This window comes from Athene cunicularia (genome assembly GCF_003259725.1).
Source record: "Athene cunicularia isolate RWA chromosome 13 unlocalized genomic scaffold, athCun1 chr13_part1, whole genome shotgun sequence".
In the NCBI taxonomy this organism is placed as follows: Eukaryota; Metazoa; Chordata; class Aves; order Strigiformes; family Strigidae; genus Athene; species Athene cunicularia.
Window position 1 is genome coordinate 15,080,005 of NW_020799117.1, and position 27,108 is coordinate 15,107,112.

A 27,108-nucleotide genomic window follows, 5' to 3' on the forward strand; every position below is an offset into this window, starting at 1 on the left:
CGTGTTCTTTTGCCAATCTGCATGCAGTAATATAGCTTTACCAGTTAAAATCTCTTCTTCAGCATATACAGTTATGAAATGAAAACTTACTTTCAGCTCTGGTCCTATGATCATTATCATATACCATCTCTTCTGCAATAGATCTAGACTATACCTGCCAAAGGAGTCACAAAGCTGCTTGAAGGGGACAACTAGCTAGATTCTTAGCCTGAATCCATGCTACCTACAATGTCTCTGTCCCTCATAATTCTTTAAGGAGGTTTATGGAACTATTTATAACTAACAGAATGATGTAAAAGAAAAAGACAAGTGTAACTTCACTGACTGAGATATGAAGCAAATCATATGCCTGCGAGATTGTGTGAGAATACAGGTGAAAGTAAACAACATGCTGACCCATCTCCACCTAATGCATTTTCATAAGAATAGATGCTTGACTTACTGTACTTAGTAAAACCTCTTTTCTCCATATCTTATAAAACTTTCAGTGTCCACTAGTTGGTCCCAACAGACGTTGGACCCAAGTTGCTTTTCAGTCATTACAGTTTTGAGATTGTTTTGGGATGAGAATCACCGCATAAATATGATTACTTATTACATAATTTATATACAGGAAGGTGGAAGAAACCCAATTCTGGCACAAAGAACAATTTGATAAAGTGGTATAAATTCTTACCTCTCCTCTGGTAGGCGGTTTGCACAATGCCTACAGCTAATTCAGTCCCACTCTAATCCTAGGCTTGCTAACAGTGTCCAACAGTACTATCTGAAGACACTACCCTTAATTACAATCAACAGGTGCCATTGACTCCCATAATACCATTTTTCCTAATGGCAGTAAGAAATAATAATAATCAAAATAATAATAATCAAAAAAGAAATGAAGTGGTGTAAAGTAATCCTGCCACTGTACCACAATTCTTGTTCGTAAGAAAAGGAAAAAAAACATTGTCAGACTGAGTTGTAGAAAAAAAAAAATAATTCAGACAAGGTTCTGCAGGTACTCTGTTTTTCTGTGGAGGACCAGAGAATTTACAGAGGCCCTTATATAACCACAGAGTCAAGTTAATGTACTCTGCGACCAGTTTCCCATAATAATGATAGAAGAAATTGTCAGAATTCTATTTAGTTGTCTCACAAAATTTTTTCCTCTCCTTCTAAACATGATTTTACTAACTTCCCCCCTGCCCTGGCATTGTTTTTTGCAGTACAGTGATCCAAATTATTCCTCACCAAAACACACAAACTTCCAAAAATGAGTGAACTTTATGCATGACTGCCAGATACTGTTAGTCAAACAGGTAAGATACTGCAATGAAAAGTATTTCTCAAGACAATTCAGAATGCTTTCAGAAAGTCATGTAGCCTGCCTTACTGCCTTTTTATCCACATTATTTATAACAGTAGATACTAATTAGTCACAAATTAAAACACTTGGATTGTTCAAACTGTGATTAGCCAGGTAATCACTGGAAACCCAGAGATGACTTAGAAGGCCGCTCCATACTGGGATTCTTTTCCATGCAGACATTAAAAGAGTGAAAAATTGTGAAGATTAGTAGACAAAGCTCTAATAATTATGTGGTTTCATTGCTTGAAAGGGACTATTCACAAGCAAATTAATTGTAGGAATTTCAACGTCAGACTAATTGAGATTTTTGATTTAATCTGGAGTTGAGAGAGCTTGCTGAAATTGTAGTCAGAGAGCTAAATTCCAGAACTTATGCATGTTCATTTAAAAGCAGAACATGGCACTGGAAAGTAAGCTCTAAGTCCTGACTAAAACTCAAGAGCAGTTTCTCCATCTGAATGCAGGAATGCAATGGATTAATTGATAATGATTGTTCAAAAAATATCTGTCAGTTTTATGTGTTCATAGAATCTGGCAGCCCAATGCAAGCTTTCAAATATTGCTGCTATACAAATATTAAATTAGAAAAAATATTGATAATTAAATTAATACATGTTTTACTCTTCCATGTAAAAGATTTTTTTTTTCCAGAGGTATATGCTCAAGTGACCTGTAAAAAGTCATTTCTAGAACTAGATTTCCATAAAATGTTGCTTTCTCTCATATTTTGGTATTTATTTGGCTACTCTTTTATCATTTGTAGTTAATAAATTTAAGAGTTGGACATGTAAAGCCCAGATAGAGATTTCAAAAAACTGTACACTTTGCAAGATTTGCACATGAATCTATCTGTATGCAGACAGAAAACCATATGGTATTCTGTATAGAATATTAAGAACAATATGAGGAATGTGAGAATCTGTATAGTTTGTTTGGATGCTAATAAATCATGGAATCACTTTGTTTTCTGACCATTGGGACTTCCTGTGTAGGAAATATTCACTTCAACACACAGGAGTACCTTGTGCACAATTTTTTATGCTGGCTCAAATCATTGACATTTGGGTAAACAGCAAAGTCCTCAGTGGCAAAGGAAAGTTGAGTTTTCAATGCACGTACAGCATACTTATCCTTCCATCCTTAAATTTGATTATGATATGATTAATTGTTTAATTTTTAGTTTTCTTACTCTCACAGAATTTTCTATGAACTTCTACAATCATTGTGGTTTGAGCTGAAAAAAACATGTGCATGCACAAGCATTCATGTGTGTGCGTATGTGTGGCATTGAAGCTTCAGGGTGACAAATTAATTGAATTTTATTATTAGGTTAGGTCTCTATACAATGCATTGAGATTTGTATGTTTAGTTATATATTTCAATACATGTGTGTCTGTGTGTATATGTAGAAATATATATATATATGTATATACACACATCCCCCACATAAATTTACAAGTATATATACATATATGATTATTTATATACATATGTGTATGTGCACTAATACAGACATGTACGCAAAGATAGTATTACTCCTTTTTGAAATCATGTACTGTATTCATACTTCTACCAGCCTCTTCCTCTATAGCATTTTCTAAACTAAATGCATTTAGGTAAGGAAGAGGCTGGTCCTGCCAGGAAGTATTTTGAAGTGGAAATGAGAAAGAGCTAATTTTCTTCACAATAGTAGGCACAACCAAAGACCTATCAATACAGTACAGGAGAGGCAGAGAAGGCAGAAACATCATTTCATGTGAAACTGAAGTCGTCTAAGAATTTCACTGTTGAAATCTTTAACATACTCCTCCTCTAAAAAAATGAGAAAAAAATGACAAGCCTATTTTTTTTCTTTTCCAGTTCAGTGACAAAAATCTTCTTTAAACTGACTTTGCTATGGGGTAGCCATCCTACTTTTGGAGCAAAGAATGCTGTTTGTTCTGTTGGCTCTCCACAGCATGGCATGAAAACAAACTCTTCTGGGAAATGTGCCCATAATCATTGTGATACATGATTCCTCTTTCTGTGACAAGGGCCAGCCTCTTAAAGGTAGGACTATTATTTCTCAATAAAGCAGAAAAATATCTGTAGATAGTCGAAAAGGCCATGAGAACATTCTGGGAAGTCAGCACACAGAACCTAGAGGCAGGTTCATGTCAGCTGGTGGTTCAGTATCCTTTGTGCTTGGCCAAGATCTGCTGGGAATTAAATTTGTACTTTTAAAGAGGTCACACACTGTTCACTGTCCATCTTTGGCAGCATTTCAACATCACAAGGGGCTGGAAGATCCTTGTCAAATGTGAGACTGAAATTATAAAACTACATTCCAGCCCAGTTTGTCCTTCATGCTAATGAAAGAAATTACTTTTGTATTGCAATCAAAGGGAATAAACTAGAGAGAACATGGATTAAAATGTACATCTTTGGTAAAACACTAAACACATTTACATACCACATTATACACACCTATGAGCATCTACTTGATAGTATCTGTATGTTTGCAAAAGGAGATTGTTTTAAAAGTACAGAACAAAAAACTTTTTATAGCATTTCTTGTGGAAAAATCATTCTGGGGATGGCTGTAATTATATTAATCCTCTTTCACATATTTCATTTACTCATCCTGAATGAGGAACTAGGTCTAAGGCCATTTCAGATTTGACAGTGTGCCACAGAGTAGAGGAAAACAGGCAGCAAAGCCAAGGAAGCACACTTGTCATCCCTTCCCTCACAGGAAAGATTGTGTTCTAAACTTGCTCTCTTTTACTCACAGCCAATTTTCACTTTCTATGCAGAGCTCTCATACTGGCTTATTATTTCAATTTTCTCCAAGCATATTTCATACTGTGGTAATTCTAATTGAATTCATTTTTAGTTAAATACAGAATTCTTAATTTTCTTTGTTAGCGTTGATATTTTAGTTTCAACATCTATCTTTTAATTTTTCATACGTATTTTGTTTTGGAGGTGATACAGTTCTATATTGCATATTTCTATATTGCATAGTTTTCTTTTAAAGGATAAAACCCTAATTTTCTTTTTCCTCCCTTTTCTTTCCTCCTTAATTGTTACGAAGGAATAATGATTCTTTGCAGAGCTGTTACAGAAATAATTAAAATAATGATTGAAATGATGATTAGTGGTACAATGATATGAATGATATTCAGATACTATTATTCATTCTCCTTGTTTAAGGTATTGTTAATACTGTTATAATACTTCTAACCTGTATTTTCAAGAAACCTCTGCAACTATTTTACTGTGGATCTTGACTCCTCATAAGAGGAAGCATTTTGCAAACCCAGTAGTGTCATCTAGAACAACAACAACAACAAAAAAAGCATATTGATCTGAGTCTTGTGGCCTCAGCCAATCAGGCAATGATTTAGTGAAATCCCATTGTTTATGATGCATCTGAAAGTCTTAACAAGAGCTGCTCAACCATGGGCATTAAGATCTTCTTGCCTAACACATTGGCACTGGCTTTGAGTTAAATATATATGGATTTCTCTTCATGCCAAATGAGCAGAATACTCAGGAGTGAGAGGATAGGAATTCTTTCATTTGTATATCAAATAATATCATAGGTTTTGCCTAGTTTTTAAGGTATGATACACAGTTTTTATAATTTTCCCATTGTATTCAGATACACAAAGTTAACCAACATGCTTTCATTTAAAGGAAACCCATTCCTTTAGAAGAACACATTTGTATTAATTTTTACCTGTGGCTAACACCTGGTCATTGTTATTTGAATGCCTGTTTTACACAATTATGGTTCTGGATTTGTTGCTTCAGTAAGAAAAAATAATCCTCAATTCATATCCAGACAAGACTATTTGAACCTGATTTTATATCTCGTTCAAGGGAACAGATATATACTATTTTATATATACAATTACTGAGTTCAGTTTTGGGTCCCTCACTACAAAAAGGCCATTGAATGACTCGAGCGTGTCCAGAGAAGGGCAACGGAGCTGGTGCAGGGTCTGGAGCACAGGTCGTACGGGGAGCGGCTGAGGGAACTGGGGGGGTTTAGTCTGGAGAAGAGGAGGCTGAGGGGAGACCTCATGGCCCTCTACAGCTGCCTGAAAGGAGGGTGCAGAGAGCCAGGGATGAGTCTGTTGAAAATACAGTAGATATAGAGTGATTTTTCTTAGCAGTATTTTCTGTTTCTATCAGTCATTAGTTTAGATAATTTCAGTGATTTGAAGCTGTCCTTAGTGGAGATACTCATTAATTATTTACCTTCCCTTTTTTGGAGCCTGATGCCTTCACAAACTCCCGTGACAATGAGTTCCCTATTTTAGTTACACAGTGTGACGTGGATCTTGGTTCACTTTACACCTCCTGCATCAGCACTTCACTTGGTAAACAGTCTGTAATTGCATTTCACTTGGTTAACAGTCTGTAATTAACCAGATACTTCCCAGAGCTTTTTTAAAAATTAGTGTCATATTTGTCACTTTCCATTTCTCTGATACTTAATAATATTTATGGAGTAGATAAGCAGCACTGTGGAAGATGGTAATATAGTTCATATATTAGTGCAATCTTCCCTTGAACCAACGTAAACTTTTCTTCCAAGAAGCTCCTTAATTTCAATTCTATACTGCATGAAGGACACCACTGTTTGTTTTATACTTGGCACAGACAAGTTTCATTTGCTCCCTCCTAGAGCTCATACTAGAAGAGATAGTGAGTAGTTTATCTCTATCCATCGTCCCAATGGAAGGCATGATTTTACAGACCTTTATTATATCCCTCCCCTAGACAGACGGGACAGTACCAGCTCACATAGCTACTGCTGTTACAGAAACCGTTCCATAACTTCTAATCCTACCCTGGAGAGTGCCAGTGTGAATTTAGATTAGGAGGTGGCAGCAGTGTGATGGGAAATAAGAGCCTACTTCTGTTTTTATTTTTTTTTTCACTTCCAAAAAAGAGATTTGTGTATTCCTGGTCCGCTGAGTTGTAATGAAGATGTTTGAGTTCTACTGCTGGCTTGTCAAGACATTTTATTTAATCACTTCAGAGAGTTAACAGCAGAAATATAATGATATTTTTATAATATATATTTAACATGATGATGATGATGATGAAGATGATAATATGGCCATAATAATAGTAAACCAAAAGAGATGTTGTGAGGCATAATATGTTAATGTTTCTTAAGTGCATAGCAGGTCAGAAAAAGAGGACATGGAAAATGCAAAGTACGAAATTGTTCTGTTATATTATTGTTATTATTATATACAACCAGTATAACCACAATATATGTGTGAGGCAGGAAAGACAGTGGGTTTTTTACAGTACTTAGTATGTTCCTGACATGAAAATTCTCACATTCAGCATGTTCATACACTTATGTCCTTAACCTGTAAAATATTTAGTTCCTGGGTGGTTCATAGATGCACATAAATGTTATGTTTCCATATTGGTCCCAAATTTGTTATACTGCAAAATCCTGACAGCCCACAGTAAACTTTATCATTTCTGCTTAAGAGCTGCCCAGTAAAACCAGTTTTGTTTCAGATTTCCTCATCATAAAGAGTCCACTGTATCTCACTGAATCATAGCTGCATTCACCACTTCCCGAATGACAAATTCAATCAAAATATTTCAAGGAAATATTTTAGCATGTATACAGCAGTGATATTTAGATACACTAGCTTTATGCATTAGCCCACCTCAATAAAATTACCATTCTTGGCGATTTTTTTCTCATTAATCATGGCCAGTACATTGTTTTCCATTGCTCGTGTTAAGCAAACAAAGTAGAACTTAGAATTGATATGTAGATGGTGACCCATATTGTCAACTACTATTTGAGTACAGGGTGGAGGGAATCACCTTTTCCAATATGTCATTTACAGAGGATTTTATAAATACAGAAGTATCACTACCTGAGTTCAGATTAGGAAACTCAACCTTGTCAAGTGCCTCATTTTTACAAAACTCTTCCTTTGCCCTACAACCTGCATTTTCATGTGGCTTTATATTATTTTTTCAATCAATAAAACTTGAGAGCAGTGCCTGCTTGTTGAAATCTAAGGTTAAGTTCCACACACTTTTTCCAAACAGAATTCTACAAAAGGCTCCCTGATGACAGCTATTGATTAACGCTGCAGTGCTCTTCTCTATTACATGGCATTGAGGTGAGAAGTGTGCTAACCACCTGGAAGTGCTGTCAGGGAGTTATACTAAGAGGAAGGGCAACACCTAGAAATGGCGAACCCACAAGAACAGAAAGTGACTTTCTCTTATTAGGAACAACAGTAAAGGTGTAGAGTTTTTTTTTAAAAAAAAAACCCATGAAATAAGTTGTTGAATATTATTGTTTTGTAAGTAGTTACTTGCTTAGCAGTAACAGAGCATAGGGTGGAATAATAGTAACAGATCAGTAATGGAGCAAATTTAGTTCTAGGTGGATGAATGCCATATGACATTGGAGCAGGCTGCTAATGCTCCCCCTTGTTGCTTTGATCCTGTAATGGGGTCATACCCATAATCTCAATTCACAGTATCAGTGCCACACTACCAAATGCTGTTAGAGGAACGTCTTCACAGATATCATTGGTTGCCTGGACTCTTAACTAGATCCTTGTCTGATCGAAGAGCCCACCAATGCATAGGCTTTTGGGCACTTTCCCCAAAGAGCCACAAGGAAACAAACACAAAGGAGGCCAGGAATTGGTGGCTCTTCCACAACCATCTCTGCCTGCTGTTGGCATGCTCAGACCACAAATTATTGGCAGCTGCTAGTTTATGTATATTATGTATATTTTTTACCTTGTTGGAATCTCTGGGAGACACTGGCAGGATTATAAAATAGAAAATCAAGGATTACACCCCCACTCCTACTCCTGAATAATCAAATGATTGCATTCAGAATATACTTTTAAGTTTTCACCACATGAGGCTATTTTACAAAGATTATACAAGCTAGAAAAAGTGAAGCAGTCTCCAACTACTCGTGTGCCAAATATTTTCTGGTTTATTTTGTTGGTTTGTTTTAGTATCACTAACACTAAGCACATAGATTAGCTCTTGTAAAAAAACCTGCTATCTGGTCCTCCTAAATACACTTCTTTTCCAAAACCTGAAATGAGCAAATGCATGCAGATAGAGTAAGAAAAGAACCCCAAGGAGATCTTGACCCTGTAATCTTTGATATTGCAGCCCAGCATGTTAACATTAGACCACTACATCACATCGTGCAGAAGTGTGAGTTTAAAGGCCATTGAACCCTACAGATTTTCCCTGGCTTTCACAGTTACAGAAACACCTGTTCTAAATATATTTGGGCTGATGATTCAATAGCCATTACAGGGTTCTTAACAACTGACCTGTGGTACCTGAGATACGCAGTGGAAGTGCAGTGGAGGCAATAATTTTTACTTGCCTTCTTGTTAAACAGACATTTATGCTGAAGGATGGACAAACATCAAGTTTTCTGACAAATCATTTCCAATGCAGGCTACTTTTCTGAGGAGAGTATCTCAAAATCTAGCTAAAATGACTGAGTGCTGTTTCTGCAGGCTAGTAAAAGAATAACTTTGAGTGAGTGTAAGTGCCAACACAAAGCAGTAAAATCAGTATGTTCCTATTATACATCTGTTTATCTCTATTTTTTTTTCTGTAAATGGACTATGACTACCTTGGCAGCGTTACAGTATACACTGTGTGTGTATGTGTGGCACATGAATGCACTCCATATCATTTTTCTCACAAGGATTATTTTAAAATATTTTGCATATTCAGTCTCCTCTAACTTTACAATAACATCAGCAATGTGCTATAAAGACACTTCAGGGAAGTGAAAGTAGATTGTTAATACCAGTGTATCACCTGCCATCTGGACACACTTAACACATGGTGAGATGTAAAGATTCAACCATTTGTGGAATTTGATCCCAGAGCTCACTTTCAATCAGGTAAAGTCATGTCTAGACAGGCACAGCTGTTGTATGTACATAATGTAGTTCGTTTAATTTATGGCTTGATTGTGTTAGAATAATGATGTATTGGGATTAGTGCAAAACCGCAGTGCTCTGCTAGGTGATTTGGTGACATTCAAGTTCAAAGGAGCGTGATCCATGCCAGTGTCCCCAGTGCATGACAGCATATATAACAGCTTCATCAAGGCGATATATTCCCATTGATTTAGATCACGGTCAAAGGAAGACAATGGAACAGTAATTTTGCATATCATCTACCCATTGTGTGAGTTGTGCTAAAAAAAACCCGTAATATCTCCAGGGTTCTCCACAAAATAAATATAGCAATTCTGATGATTCTCCAGGTATACTGCAGATAAATGTTGATGTTCCATATTCCTTCTGCCTACATTGTGCCTTTGGGCCCAGGGAGCATACGCTTTTCCTTTACTGACTTTAGCATATCATATCTGGTCCTGAACATGTAAGTGAAATCTTATCTAATACAGGCAGATTTAAAAGGTAGATAGTGGCAGAGTGCTAAAAAAATATATAAATAAATACAAAAAAATCTAAATACATCCTCAGACCTCCTTTACTGAAGCAGTTAGTTCTATTTAAATGAATAGTTATGTCTGTGGAGGCAACCATACTTACAGTACTGAAATTTCTCATCAAATTCACCACATGTCCTCAAAATATATTTGCATGGGTCTTTTTCCTATTCAGAAATATCCAGATTCTTTCTTGGTTTTCCTTTACATAAAATTGTAACTCTTCTCTAAGTATTGTCTTTACAGATCTATGTTCTTGTAACGCACATTCAGTAAGCAAATACAAACAGTGAAATACAAACTATAATGACATTGCCAGGCACACTCACTGATCAATGTATGTCTATCCTTTTGTGATACTTAACCATATGCCAATACTGAGCACTACAATATATTAGTTAGCATAGCATCTCTCATGCTAATTCTGTCCTGAGCCCCTCAACTGAACCTATGTATTATCTATGAACACCTTAACAGCCCATTTATATTTCACGTATGCGTGCATGTATTAGCATGGAAAATTTGAAAAATGTGTTTTGAAAACATCAGTTCTGAACATAATCTTCCAGATGCAGGATTAGGATTACATACAGTGGGGCTATGGCACGAAAGCTCTATTCATGTAGTAGTAGCATAGAAAAAAAGAGAGCAAGGACTCTCTCTCTCTTAGGTTGCAAAGGGACAGTATAAGGAAACGTAAAAGACTAGTGGAGTTACACCAGTCAGTTTCTTCTCTCCATTGGCAGATGGCACTAAAAACATTTCAGTCAGTTATGTCCGTGCACTGATATGGTTTTGTTCTGAGAGCTGTAATCCTCCAGAGCCTACCGTCTATTACTTTCACTACCATATGCACTATGAGGTAGGTATGTGCATCCTTTAGGGAAAGATGGTGGCATCTGTTTCCAGAACAGGGCTGTTATTCACCACAATTGGGGATATTGAAATGTGCTAAAAATTCAGTGTTCACCATCTACAAATAGTATCTCTGTTATACGTCCTGTAGCTAAGGAAAGAGAGCTGTCTATTGCTTGGCCATTTCATTGGTCCCCAAAGGCTGGATGTTGTCTGGAATATGCCACTCAAAAGTTGACATTTAAAGTGTAAATTTAGCATTTGTCAAAAATTGCAGTCTATATGTGATATCTTTCCTAGGAATATATTACTCTTACAAATTTTTTTACCTAATGCTAAAATACCCTTTGTTACCTCTAACAATAGCAAGCTTATCTTTCTTTTTATTTCTGAAGCTGTAGAAGGCCCTCATGAGTTTCTGCAGAATGCTGGCATTGCACCTCCTTATTTCACTGTTGAAATTGACATACCTTTTTCTTGCTTTTGTTATAGATTCAGGCTAGCTTTCATTTTTTAAAAGTTCTATAAACAAGGCAAGGGGTATAGAGTTTTATACTTAACACATCCAGACTAAGATAAGGTCACAAGCAATTGGAACAGATTTCTGAAAGGTGTAATGGGGAAGTAAGTTTCAAATTAGAGTGATGCTGTCTGATCGACAGTCAGACACCAGGAAAAAACTTTTCTCAAACTCCTAGAAAATTAGTATATTTGTCCTTTTTCATACTTGTTTCAGATTTTATAGCTACCCATGCTGTCTTGCCCCACAGGATATTAAATAATAACAGTCTTCAGGCAGCAAAAAGAAGAACTAATTGTCCTTCTTCTTCTACTTCACCACTGCTGCTGTAATTGGAAGTTATCTACTTATAATTGCATCTGTAGTGAATAGTAATTATAATTCTTATCATTAGCTTTTTCTTTTAATTAGTTTTTTACCCTGATAAAATAATATTTTTTACCAGTTCTTTTCTGACTTCAGGAAAAAAAGACAAAGCAGTACACAAGATCAGTATATTAATATTGTTGTTGCTGTGTTTTTAAATGAAAAGGTGGATTCTGCATAACTAACAGTGAACCTGTGACATGATCAGTAAAATGGAGTAAGGTAACAGCTGGAGAACATGAGCTATGACTAGAGAAGAGCTTTTATTTTAATACTTCCTTAGTCTGTACATAGAGCGCTGAACATAGAATCTGAGTGCTATGACTAAGTATAGCTTTGAAATTAATTTTGGTCAAACTAAATCAAAAGAATCAAGAAAGCAAGCTTGCCAGCTCTTACTTCAGTCAAACAGATACAATTTTTTAAAAATCAGCTTTTTGGCCTATATTAAGAAAGGGAGCAACCCTTTCATGAACAGGGTGTGTTCTTTACAGTGTAAGCACGGTGAAGAGATTCCCAAGCTCCCTCTGGAGTCAGTGTTCTGTCCCAGACACGAGTGAAAGCTAGTCTCATCTCTTTTCCAACATTTCAGTTTTGTTACCAAACAATATTAATTTTATTTGTAAAATGTGAATATTAGGATCATACAGCATGATGCAAGAAAAAGAAGAGATTTAAAGATGGCTATGAAGTTTTATTGGAGCCAGAGTTTCCCCTCCCTACATATCATATAAGCATGGGGCTCTTATGTGTCTACCTACAACCTGAGAAAATGCTGACGATTTTAGCAAATAATAAAACATATTTTGACTGCCATTTTCAAATTTAAATTGGGCTGTGAGTATTCATTAAATACTTTATTACTGTATGCTGACATATTACTACCATATTTTGTAACATTCATTTGTAGGTCTAAACAGCAACGTAAGGTTAGGCTTGCAGCACCCACTTGAGTGAATGCTGGTTATTTCTTAAATCACTCTTTCTGACCTAATTTTTAAACTAGACAGCGGGAGTACCTATAGCTGAAAATACATGGTGAAAGGGTCTGTGATGTACAACAAACTCCATAAGCACATTCTGTATAAACTGTGATTGACAATACCTGCAGAACCTAGTCCCACTGCACTTCCTGCTATATTGTTATTCAGACCAAGGTGAGTATATTCGAGGTTTTCATCGTTTTTTTCAATCACCAATTTCACTTTCAGATGTGCTGGAAGCCTCCTCTTCTTCTCCTCATTTTTCAGTTTAGACCTAGTATTGTATACAGAGCATTTTTTAAGACCTTGAAAATCCTAATTTTCCTCTGACACATATCTTTTCCCTGCTCCAAAACTTGGCACTATAAGTGTATTCAAAACCTCTTTTTATTAGCATGGTGCACTAAAAATATATGGAACATGTGTTTGACATTTTCATAACAAAATACACACCATGTGTGTAGAAAACTGCATTGTAAGTCAACTTACCTATTTATTTCTTCTTTTTTTTTTTTTTTTTCCCTTGGATAAACAAAAGCAATTGGCAGATGCAAAACTTTAATTAAGAGGAAGCTATTTTGGCTTTCCGTCCATAAAAGAGAAAAATATATAAAACTACAAAACTTCTCTTGTCTTTGTTTAGGTTTTGAAATGGTGTAATTTAACCCTTATGTGAAAATTCTATATATCTCCAAGGCCCTATTTATACATCTATAGATGCATAGATAAGTTTCCACTTCTAGGATGAGATCTTGTATGCCAAGATGAAGCCTTTAGGGAATTTTTAACAGTGAGTTATAAAACCCCAAGGAATCAGGTTTTATAATGGAAATGCTGACACAACCTTAACTAAAGTGGCACAGAAGGCAAGGATACAATATAATTAAAATAACAGAACTCCAGAATGTCAGTATCTAAGCAGGTCTCCTTGACAAGTTCTCTGATTTTCAGCTTTACAGCTTTAACAGCATCAACCTTTTTTTTTTTTTTTTTTTTTTTTTTTTTTTTTTTTTTTGTTGGGTTTTTTTGAACAGATGTATTAGAAAGAGATTTATAAAACTGCAGCAGAGGGCAAACCAGCAGTGAAATGATTGAAGATGTGCATTTGAATCAGTTTGGTTTACAGGGATTACTTAGGCTATATGAAAATCCATGAAGGTCATAATGACATTTATGTCATTCTAAAACTGATGTGTGCTATTTTTTATTCCCTTTATACACAGAACAAACAATTTTAAATGTACTGTTGAATTAAAAAATAGTTGTATTCAGCTTTTAGAGCAGAACAAACTTCTAAGGAAAAATATTATCTATAATCACAATTCATACCTTTGGAGCTAAATAACATTTTCAACTAAGCTGCAATTTGACCAGACTTAAACAAATATCTATGCCAGTGTATTAGCTAATGTGTATTATTTGTAAACAAGCGTTTAAGGGGCAGCTTTAACCAGTTGTTTAAAATGTGAAGACTCTCTTTTGCTGTCAGTAGTGACTGAAATCTGATAATCAGAAAATATACACATCTTCCATTTCTACTATGTCATCTACAAGCTTCCTCTTTACAAGTATGATTTTTTACAAATACATTTGTTATAGGCGCATCTAGCTTACAAATTCATAAATATACCATAAATAAATGCTACATTATAGTTTTCAGTAGGTATCTGATTTTTAGTAGTTGGGCATCTTGTCATAGGAGCTCCAAAATCAAATGAGTTACATTCCTAAATCACCAAAGAACACATTCAGTTTTAGCAATCACATGAACCATGGTTTTAGCATTCTAAATTTTTTATCTTCTCCATCATTTTTCAACTAGAAACTGAGGGGAGGAAAGAAAGCTGAAATTCAAAGAATGCCAACTCATAAAACTGTGGGCAACAGTGAAAATATGCCAGTTGTTATATCCAAGGTACCTTATTAACAGAGACTGTTTCAACAAAGCATTTTGTCATATGCTTTAATTTTCGCTTACATGCTCTTCTGACTGTCTCACTAGTTATTTTATGTAAGCAAATTCCTTCTCACATTTTTTAAATTCATTGCTGCATTTTATTAAATAAAGTTTGTTCTAATACCCTAATCCCTATTCTTTAAATAAGTGGAAGTCAAGGTTTACAACTCTTACTCACCAAATGGGCATTGTATTGTATGGCTTTGATCACCACTGGCCAGTAGTCCTTCATGTCTTATTAACAGCAGTCTTGCAAAAGCCTTAAACTGATTGTACAACTTCACAGATATCAGTAATTGTACTTAATTTCAAATATTACAATGACACCACTTGCATCTGAAAGTCAGAATAAATAAAAACCTTTTGTATGATTTTGTAATGTGAAAAAAATCTCTTGATCCTTATCATTTCGAGCTGTTCTTGTAGATCAAGAGAAATACTTAAAGGACTGGTCATGCCTACCATAGAAACAAGGCTTAGAGGCCATACAATTTTTGTGTTGTCTCAAATGTGAAGTTATGCATAAAAAATAGCTCCTTGGGAGGAAAAAAACGTCAATTACTAATGTATTGAAATGACTGAAAATCAAGACAAAGTTAGTACAGAGAAACATGTTGCTCATGCTCTTTGGCTCAATGCTAATAAAACAGTTTTGGTGTTTTTACCTACAATTAAAAGACTTTGTTAAAATACATTCCAAAATACTTATGTAAAAGAAGCACACCCAGCATAGAATATATTTATTAACCATCTTTTAACTTCAAAGATTTTATTTTTATATAATTTCATCAGTAGAAGATATTTTTGTTAAAAAATCCCATCCTTCTGAACTATGTTTGGGTTGTTTAAAATACAGTTATCAGAGCTATCAGCAGCTGGTAAAATTAATACGTTAGTTTATTCAGTGTGTCTCAAAATGTAATCCTACAGCTTTCAAGAATTTCAAAACCTCACAAAACATAATTACATCTTGAAGATGTTAATATGTAAGGGAAAGAACTTTGTCAATAAAATTCCTAAGCCATGGACAGTGCAGCTGGAATGGGGATCAATCGGAAGAGGTCAGTGCTCAGTTTTAAATTGTGTCCCAGATTACATAAGACATCACTAGAAATTTTGAAACTTAACAGAGATTTCAAGGAGTCAGGAGTTCATATTCCTATTTTAGCCTTAATGGGAGCATTTTATACACAAAATGATACATAGCCAGAAACTTGTCTTTTATTAAAATCATAAAGAACATTCCTAAGAAGGTCTTAACATTTTTCAGATATTTTGTTTATCCAGGATAATTTTACTAGTTATATCCATGTGTTCCTACTGGAATAACACCCTTTTAAGCACTCATACCATGGTATAAGACCGTTTTTCTTTGGCTTAGCTCAAAGCTTTTGCTAGGACTCAAAAAAAAAAAAAAAAAACAAAAAAACCCAAACAAACAAAAAAAAAAAAAACGCAAAGCAAATGCAGAAACTTGTTTGCAGGAAATATATTTATTTAAACCTACATGTCAGGTTACATAGAATTTTCTGGTGTGAAACAGGAACTCACATCAAATTTGGAACATGTCAGAGTATGGACAGACATATCACAGAACGTTGTGGTCCCAGAGTATTGACACTCTTGAGAAAGAGTTAGATACTCACACTGTGATTTTTTGCCTACTGCGAACCCATGAAGATCAAAACTCAGGACTTAGCATTTCAGCTAATGCTTTAAAGTATTGGCTAGAAGTCTCATCTCCTGTGCTTTGTCAGCTGCCTTTTAGACTTGTGGGCAGATTGAAATGAGAACAGTGTGGAATAATGCAGTGCTGCCCAGAGGTACCTGACAACTGACTGGGACAGTTCCCGGGACTGGTGTGTTAGCATGAGGCACACTTGCATGGGCACTGTCTGCTTTTTGTCAGCCCTAATTAGATGAAGGGAAACACAGAACTAAGGTTATATTGTTTCAGGTAAGCATATCCTTTATTCAGAGCTACTGCTATATGTCTGCACACCATGGCATTATGATACGCAGCCAGATCAACGGCAGTATAAATCTAGGTTTTTTTTAATTACAAGCAAATGTATTGCTGCATCCAGCTGCTCAAATTCAATGAAACATCTTATTTGAGCTAGATCAGTTAAATGGTCACTGGTTGCCACTGTTAGTTGGTTTCTCATTCCGTAAGAGTTTTCACAAGGATTGTTTACCTGTGCAGTACGTATACAATGGTGTGGAGGATTCACTTTGGTAAGGGTTACGGGATAACATTCACTTCAGTAAGGGCTAGAGGGTAATGTTAACTAACACAACAGGGTTTGTACTGTCTACCACTTTTGTGGAAGTTTTCTGATTATATCCTGAAGTGTTTGCTTTCCTGTCGCTGAAATATCTAAGGATTTGTGTGTTTCTCAAAGAAACAAAGATCTGTTTATTTATGAGCTGTATTTATGCAGCATGACTCTTGAATGTTCTCCTCAAGTCTTTGACAGAGTTGTTGAATTAAGAATGTGGAATGAGAGTCAGAGTAGGGTGGGAGGAAGATTTGGGGGTGATGGAGTCCTGTAGATGATGACACTCAGCCAAGGAGATGGGCTTTGTAAGAAAATAGAAACAAAATCAAGTGCCTCTACTGCACTGATGCACATCTCTGAATAGAAGGACCTGTTTGTTATAAACATAAAGTGCTTCCTCAGCAGCATGGTGGCTCATAAAGTACTGCATCTAAACAACACAGAAAGCACTTGTATAAAGAAAATGTAGCAGGTTATAATCATACTTCTGAATAGTCTACTGCCTAATAACAAAATAGAACTGAAAAGATTAAGAAGGGAGAAGAAAATGAGAAATTAATGGAGATTTTTCTATATGTACATTGGAACAGATTAATGTATATTTTCAGGACAGGAAAAAGTGAAATAATAGATGTTGTTTAAAGATACTGTTTGTTTTGTTGTATGTTTCTTTTCACGTATGTTGATAGTCCTTCACTGCATTTTTAGTTCGTAGTACTTGGGTTAGCATGATAGATTATATTGACTTCAGTAAAGTTCATATTTGTACCAGGTCACTGACCAAGGAGGGAGAAAAGAATTAAAGGAGTTAAAAAGAAAAGGAATAAAAGGCTCTCAGAGCTTTGTAAGAGCTATTACATTTTGTAAAGATCAAAAAGTCCCTCGATAAGCATTTGCCCAATGGTCTTAAACTATTATAATGTACTGAGTAAATAGCGAGCCAAAATACTGGGCATTTGTTGCTGGATAAAACAGATGCATTTAAAATCCATAAGTATAATGAACTTCATTTTTTATTGTAAATACCTTAGTCTTCATCTGCCCACTGTGACTGGTAAGTGAGGCCCAAAGAGTCAAATAGGAAATGTTTCATTTCTTTTGCACAGAGAGCAGCTGAGGCACAACTATTTCAGGTGGTATGTTCTACACTGCTGCCTGAGGAAATGATGTCATTACTACATCTACTGAGGGATCTGGCTAGAATATATAAATCTAGCTATTGAAAATTCTGCCACAGGTATTAATTTAATATATTCTCACAAACAAATCATGATATCTTATAATTATGCACTTCAGAAAAGTTTACAACCTGAAAAGAAACAGTAAGACCGTTTTCTGTTCTAAATGCACTTGAATATGATTGCAGTTCAGCATAACTTGGAATTATCCCCAGATTTCTTAGGTTTTCTGCTAAGAAGCTGTTCTGCTAAATATTGGATGTCTCATCTGATATTTAAGTTTGGGCCTCTCCTTGTTCTGCCTAGTACAGTGTTAATCCAATGAGCAGTGCCTGAATCATTACTGCATAGAGAGTAAGGGTAACAACACAGAAATATACTCCAGCATGAATGAGCCAGACCCCTTCCCTTCTATGAAGCCATTGGAAAAGAATATTTACCATGTATAAGAAGCTACACACATTCTTTGTCCTTGCATTCCCCATGCCAGGGGCCTTTACCGTGTCACCGAAGGAGCAAATGTACTGGCATGGCACACAGTGTCCATGAGTGGTACTATGGCGGGGCTCTGCAGCTGCCAGCTTCAAGCAGGTACTCTTGGGAAGTGACACGGTACCGTGGCAAAGGAGCAGAGAAATTGAGGGATTCATATTTCTAACACCCTTCCCCTAGCAAAATAATACCTGAGTAAATAGAAAACACTGCCATTTAATTCTGAAGAAATGTAATTTGAAACACTTTTCTGTTTGTAAACCACACTGACTGAAATGTCTTTGAACAACTTGGGTACATATGGAAGTACCCTGTTATGGTTTTTACTGTTAAGTGAATGCACTCATACAGGATGTCAGAAAATTTCCTTTGGCTGAAATTTCTGCCAGGAACCATCAAGGATAGCTATGTGGATATAATTATGGGAACTGTAATAGAAACATTTTTCTAATTGATTGGTTGACCAGTTAGATCAACATGATGATCAAGTTTTCCATGATCATCAATAATTCAGCGTAATCGGTGAGATTTTGGTTTACCACCTGATGATTTTAAAGAAATCCCATCTATTATGGAAGTGTTCTATAGAAATAAAAGAGATTAAACCAATAGAATGTTATAGATTTTTAACAGCATCACATAAAAATCATCCTAAGAGTGAAGAACTGAATATAAAATACGAGTCTCCTGTAGTGGTTTTGGGTATTCTGACAAATCTAGGAGTTACAATAAATAGGTTGTTGGAAAATTCTCCTGAAAGGATTTCTTTTTCCTGAAAAGTATATTTTCCTTCTCTAATGTATTTCAGTTATGAAATCCTAAAGATGCAGAAAGAAGACCACTGGCTGGCTGCAGTGGGGTGCAGTGCAATGCTTCACATTGCTTTGTAGCTGTTAGAACACGTTGGTGGATCTCGATCCAAAAGGCCCCAACAGCTATTTGTGCTCTTTACTCCTAGATAGGTTCCAATTTATTTTTCCATTTAAGTCAATATGAAGTCAGAAACCCAAATGCATCACTGGATGTGAATGATGGTGGCTGTCAGAATGGGCTCTATAGTCATTACAACTAAGAGTAAATCAGAGCAGTCCCAAGGCTGTAATAATTTATGCTGGTGACATTTACTCCAGGTGGTTGGGGATTATAATATACCAGAAAGTCATGTTTTCCCCAATTTACATTACATTAATCATAGTGTAGCTAAACTTAAAGATCCAGCTTCAGGTTCAGTTACATGTCATATGAGCTACCACACAAAAACTCAAAATCACTTGCTATGACTTCAAGCATTGTCTAGTTCATCTGTGTTCAAATACTCAGGTTCAAGGTAAGGATTTTTTTAGAAATCAATTACATCTTATCTATAAAACAGTCAGCAATGTGGAAAGTCAGATTTAAAATAATTTCAAACTTCCTGGCTGTAAATCAAAGCTTATGGCCAGGCAGATCATTAGTTGTTTTTATCTTCAAATTTAATAGCTGTATTCTACACTATATAAATGGCTTAGGAGCATTAGGGTTCTTAGTGTCTGTAAACTATATTGTTGGGACTTGTTTTTAAATATTTATAAGTCTACTGTTAAGAACAAATAATTTTCTCAATCTATTTCACTAACAGAAATTATTTATAAGTATATCATTAATTATTTAGATTTTCCTGGTATTATATTTACATTAATAATTAAATGATTCTAATTATTAAATCATATAAATAAGATTTAGTTTCATTGATGAACTGAAATGCAAACAGCAATTCTATCACTGACTGTAAATATTTGAAATGAGATACTCTTCAGTAACAAGCCCTCTTACTTGTTCGGAGTCATGACAGTAACCTGCTGAGCTAACCGACTCTCTCAGTGTCTCTGGTATTTAATTACTGTACCCGTTACCGGTTTTGGATTCTCCCAACCAGAATCAGCTTTTCCACCTCTCACAGTTATTACAGTGCAGGTAGCCAGCAGTTGTACTGCCCGTGTCTTTACACTGTCCACCAATTACTTCTGTACTACCTAATGTCAATCGCCCTTTATAGAGCAGGTGAAGATCTGATTCACACTCCAGGAACTGCTGGCCATCTCCTCATTAAAATTTTCTAAGGATGCCACAACTCAACAAAATGTATAACACTGTGCCTTACTCCCAGATGTTACAACCCATCTCAAGGGGCACTTTGATTTCTGCAGTGCCCCCACATGCACATTTCTGCAAAGTACCAGCAGTATCAGCTTCCTCAGTGCAGCATTTCCAAGCCGCAGAGGGTGAGGTTCGTGCTCCCTGATATACAAGATGACACGGTTAAGGCTGATTTCTCACTCAGTTGTGTCGTGTACAAAATATAATTACGTGATGAGTAAAATGTGACCTGTTTCAACCCCTGATTATGATAAAGTTGGACTAGGTTCAGAAGCCTATCATTACCTATATGAAGTCTGGTGATTACAGTTCTTCAGCATAAACCTTCAGTGAATACAGTCCCACTGCTATTTCTAGTCTTTCCATTATCAGAGATTACGCATGTTTACTGAACACGTGCAGTGACCCATGTGTGCAACTTCCATGGCACACAGACAAAAAAATCTTTACATCTTTTGAAACCGTGGAATGCCTGTTTTCTAGGATTCTTTACTGGCATTGGAAAAAAGTCATAACTTTGAACCTGGTACCTGAAGACATGAGGTCTGGACTAATGAAATCTGGTTTTAAACATTTTTCATCTTTTAAATACTTAGATGGAAACAGACATCTAGTATATTTAGTCCACCTGGAAACACTCTTAACAGGGCTTTTTAACTTTTCTTTATCTTCCTGAGTGCCCTTGCATATAGCCTAATTAATCATATGTTAAAACTTTCCAGTACATTACGAGCAGTGTAGATTTTCCAAATGGGAGATTCTGTTGTTCATAGCAAGTAAGCATCAGTTAAAAGTAGCTGCCCTTGGTTAAATGCAAACATAAAATGTTCATAAATGTTTATTACAGCACTTTATTTATTTTTTTTTTCTCAGGTCTTTATTTGTTAATGCAATCCTGAAATCTTCAATTGCCTGCTTTCATCATGATTTCTTTATTCTTTTCACCTGCTTCAAGCCATGCTGGTTTATTAAGAAATAAAAGCAAGAATAATGTCAATGGTTTCTCGAGAAAAAGGACCCAAGAGAATGCTTTAGGACAATGTGAACTACAAGGAGAAAGAGCTGAGCTCATGCTAACTTATATGAACTTTTAATTTCAGGATAACATTAGAAGTGAATCATAATCTTCAAGGTGAAGAAGTACATTAGCTTCCTAACTAAGCTGACTTAACCTTAACAGTGAAAGTGATATTAATTACCAGACTTACCTGTTATAATTATGTTTCCAATGCTACAAAATCTGAAAAATATTTTTTTTCAAAAGATGATGCGCTGGCAGAGTATATATATTCAAACAATGAAGAACATGCAATTGGGATAAGAAATCTAAGAAATCTGCTGTACGCGTCTTTTATTCATAGAGAATTTTCTTTTATATCTGAAATTTTCTTCTTTGACAAGATTTTGCTTTGGTTTATTTTGGGTTTTGGTCATCTGGGTGGTTCACTGAAAAACCAAACTTATCACACAAAATGTGGTGAAGAAATACAAGGCTAACTGAAATTGTGCGCACCATAGGAAACAAAGAGCAGAGTGCATGCTATAATAGTCCAGTTCTACTTTTAGCATGATTCAATGGCTAGTGAACTTCAGAAGAGAGCACATAAATAGATGGCAAGCATCACGCCTTAATGCTTTTGTTACAAAAAACTCTTAATTGCTTATGCAGGGATGGGAAGTGAGAAATTAGAAAAAAACATGGCAATGATTACCCTCAATGCAATCATTAAACTTCAGCCAGAGCTGTCCAACTTTCTGTCATATCACAGTCCTCCTTGATTTGATTATGTACAGCTGTTGCATCTAATCCTAGACTGTGAATTCCCTCATGAAGAACTTCTTATTATTTTATTTTTTTTTCCTGACTCATTGGGGTTTGCATGTCTAGTCCCTTTCTATCTCCAGTTGTCTCCATTTATGAAATCAAATTTTGTTTTACCTGTTACTTGGCTTAAATTATTGTTGCATAGACACATTTTCAGATCCAGTCAGTTATATCAGCATTCATATGTACCCAAAAATTCAGTGAACCTCTTTTTTGGGGAGGAATTCAAGTGCATACATATTTTTGCTTGCAGGTTGCATATTCTTCATGAAAATTTGTCCTAAATAGAAAAAATGTAAGGAGTCAGTGAAATGTTGCGAAGATTCTGCACATCAGAATATGATCAAGTTTCAGCAGGTATCACACTGACTACACATACACTGAAATTCTTGCATTACACAAACAGGCTCAAAAATAAACACCTCGGATACAAACAAGAGTAACTTTGGTGGTCCATGGCTTTGTATAGATTTTAAAAGCCATCCAGAACCCTACATAAATAATCAGGCAGCAATTCTTCCCTGAGTTTTCTGTAGCTGTGCATCTGCAACAACCCTTGCTAAGCTCATTTATAACTAGCTCAGATGCATCTGTGGGAGCTGTATGTACTACTTGAATTTGAAATACATAGCTGAGCTTTCAGTGTAGCCAGACTCTGTGAGATGGTTTCATTAATCTATATGTTTACTTGTTGATTAAGGGCCTACTTAGGTATAAATAAAAATATGAGTTTCCACATGTGTCAAAAGAAAGTCCTTTGATTTAAACATGTAATTGTTCCATGTCACCCTATATTCACCCCAGTCTCACTTCACTGTCAGTGTTTACATCTGTCAAATGGTAAGGCCACAAATAAGCATATATAATATTGTTATAGCTAGGCACACGGGCAGAAATGGCACTAGCAGATTGGAAACAGCTCTGTCTTGTCAATAGAGATTTTGCTTCTCTGAACTCTCATCCAATTTTCAAGTAATTAAAATTTAATGCTCTTTAACATGATTAGGCAGAAATCTTAATCATAAGGCAGATTGACCTACATGTCTGATAGACGGAAAAAAATGCCACCTTACACAAATTTCTCTTGATTACAATTCTTCATGGAACCAGTTATTTGGGAACGGGGTTCTGCAGACTCTGGACACGAGGGTATCAACAAGTGGCTTTCAAAGTTGATTAAAGCACCAGAGCCAACTTATGTCATCTTAATGAAGTGTGCAGTACTACCAGGCTGTACTTATGTTCCAGAAGGCATACAGAGTTTCTAAGCTTTCTTTATAGCCAATGTTTCTTTTTGAAGGGAAATCATTGGAGTACCTTTTAAACTTAAAATATTCTGAGGGTGGCATTGGATCTTGATCAAATCTATGCTTGATGATGATGAGATCAGATAAAATGAATTTTATTAAGAGGATATTAGTGGTACAAGATTATATATATTCAGATCTGTCAAAAATAAATAGATTTGAAACCAGAAGAAGATTGCTAAGAGGAGTACGGAAACATTTCCAGACAAGGTGGAGTATGAAGGATATGGTGTGATATGATAACCAAGAAATTAAAGAATTACAAATTAAAACTTATGACCTTTGTCTTTGGGTGGTCGATTTGCTGGTATCCTCAAGAGGGGGCTGCTAAGACTCTGAGTTGTCATTTGTTGATAGTTGCTGGTACTGAATTTATATTGACATTAATTAAATCCGTGCTTGAAGGGTTCAGCTTAGAGACTTAACATGGCTAGAAAGAGATGCTGAAGGGATGCACTAACATGCCTAGAGATATTAAGAAATCTCATAAGTGATTAATTCATATACCCTCTTTTGCTTGGGATTAAAATGGTCACTAGATTGTTTCCCAGAAGAAGCTTTTCCCCATGTCAATGTACTTTATTGGATTTGGAATGGGTTGGAAAGAAATAAGTCTGCATTTTTCTGTAGCTGGGGAGCACTTACCTGGATAATATGTATGTTTTTCCTTTAAGAAATTCTCTACTGTTGCATGGACAAGGAATGCTAGTAATGTCTTTAATATTACACTTTTCCTTTAGCACATACATGATTTCTAGATTCTTACATTCCTGCCATAAGGTCATAAGCCTGTTAAAGAACACTACATGCACCATGCAATGTGGAATATGGGATGAGGTTCTGTGGCTCATTCTGGACAAATGATCTTTTCCTAGCTGGCTAAAACTTTTGACTGGTGGACCCCTTCCTGCAGATATCCTGACTGTGTCTTACTTCTCTTTTATACTGACAGATATCCACTTCCAGGGGAAAAAACCTTATCTTTCTAGTATTTTTTTGATTCCTACTGAGCATTAAGCAACTATTGTTGTTGAAATGTCTATCATAACTTCAAGAGTTCCTTGAGTGGTAATAGCTAGCTTAGATCCCATTATTTTATATATTAAGTTATAGTTATTTCTCCCTGTAAACATTATTTTGCATTTATAAACACTGATTTTCCTCTACCCTTTTATCATTGAGACACTAAACATCACTACGTATTCTCTGAGTCTTCTCACCTTTCATTTTTACTATCTTTAATAAATCTGTACCATTAGAAAATTTCATCCCCAAGTCATCTATGAACACATTGATCTGCACAGTCCCTCTGCAGGATTTTGACTGTAAAAAATGGCCATTTATTATCTGGATGTCGTGTCAGGTCTTTTATTTGCTTGCAAATCCATGCAATGCCTTTATTTTGTATACCGTGGCAGTTGAATTTCAAGAGTTCTTTATAAATGATGGTAATGAAAACTGTTTGGATATCCAATCATAAACTTTCCCTATTAGTGATGTGTTTGAAAATTCGTATTGGTGCTCTAAAGTATCACTACCCCCACAAGGGAGATTACTTATTCCCATTAAATTGTAGATCCATGCCTCTGCTGATTCTACTCTCTTTAAGCATTCCTGCCAATCTACATGAAATGATTTGCTGTAATTTTCTGATTTCCTCCTTTATAAAATTCTGAATTCCTAATTTGTAAATATAACACATATATTATTTTCCATTCTTTCCACGCTGAAGCGGATTTAAACAATACAACACATACAAGACTTTAAGGCCATTTTCAAAAGAATGCTTTGCATTTGGTGAGAGTATGTGAAAGAAAGTAAATGGGGCAAATTCCTTGGATAGTATAAAATGACAAATTTCACCCTTAACATGCCACTAATCTAATTTGATGTGAGTAGCCAATCCACCAGAAAAAAATAATCAACACTTCAGTGGTCATAAAGGTCAGTGCAAATCGTGTAACTTGCCTGGGAATACACCCAAGTGCCCAACTGGGCCTTACAGCTCCAATTAGCTACCTCTATAGTGACAGTGTAGTAATCAGTATTCATTCTAACTAGATTGAGGCCTTAATTAAAGAGTAGACCCAACATAGGGCAGAATTTTGTCAACTGTGAGGACATTTCTGCCCTTTCATTTCTGTCAGGATAGTATGCCCTTCCCCTTAAAGTAAGCTGAGGAGACCTTAAGCATAAACATACCAGTCCATTTCGGTAAATTTAGCAAAAGCATTAGTCCTAAGTACAATACCAGAGGTCAAGATCAAAGTAGCTCAGACAAAACATTTGACCTTAATCTACACAGTTCCATTTGGGGTGCGATCACTACCTAGACAGCTTCAAGTTAATTGACACATTTAAACTGATGACGTGTAACAATATGGCAGTAGCACTTTTTACCCTAAATTTTTAATTTTTAATGTTAAGTTTATCTGTTATGTTATGCTAACAAAATAGTAATTGTGACCACCTGCAGATATAATTTCAGACTCACTTAGCAGAAGACTGTATTACTATTTTTTGGGGCAGAAAAATATTTTGAATGCAGAGGTTGAATAATATCAGCCTGCAGTGGAAATACAGGAATAATAGGGTTGACTCTACAAGAAATATGAACCCAACTTGTTTTATCTACTGTGGTCTATGAATTCAAGACCAGAGATAGCCTTAAAAGGCTTCCTCAGGGATTCTTCAGGAGGGCCTATTAGAGTCTAAATTTGTTACATAAATATAAATGTATCACATTCATTTATGTGCCTTTTTCTGCACAATTCCTTGACCTTGAACTAAAAATATGATAGTTTTCTTGTGTTGTTCCAGATTTTGGTTTCTCTGTGGTTTATGGATCAATACCAGTTGCCTTAATGAAAAAAAAAAAAAAAAAAAAAAAAAATTTTACCTTGGTACTGTTTTCAGCATAAAATAGCTTAATTTAATGAAGGCAGATTCCCCCCGAAGCATTTCTATTTAAGAGAGCTTATTTGTATCAGACAGTATTTTAAATTGGCATGTGAAAATAACTGTGTCGTAATCCATATTCACATCAGATTTGAAGTTAAACATGTAACAGGAACTTTGAATTACTACTGTTGATGCCTGCTTGTATTAATATCAAAATTTATAATGCTATAAAATAAGTTTGTGGCATTGTAATTGATAAGGCTGTTAATGCTATGAAGTATTACAACTTGCAATTGTATCCCTATAAAAGTAATTTAGAGTTATGATAGTAGTCTCTGACATTCAACTTGAGATCTAAACACATTTTTTAAATCCATAAAGTATTTGTGCATACAAAGTCTGCATTTCTAAATAAAAAATAATATGCACTCCAAACTGAAGATTTTCTCAATCTACCCTTC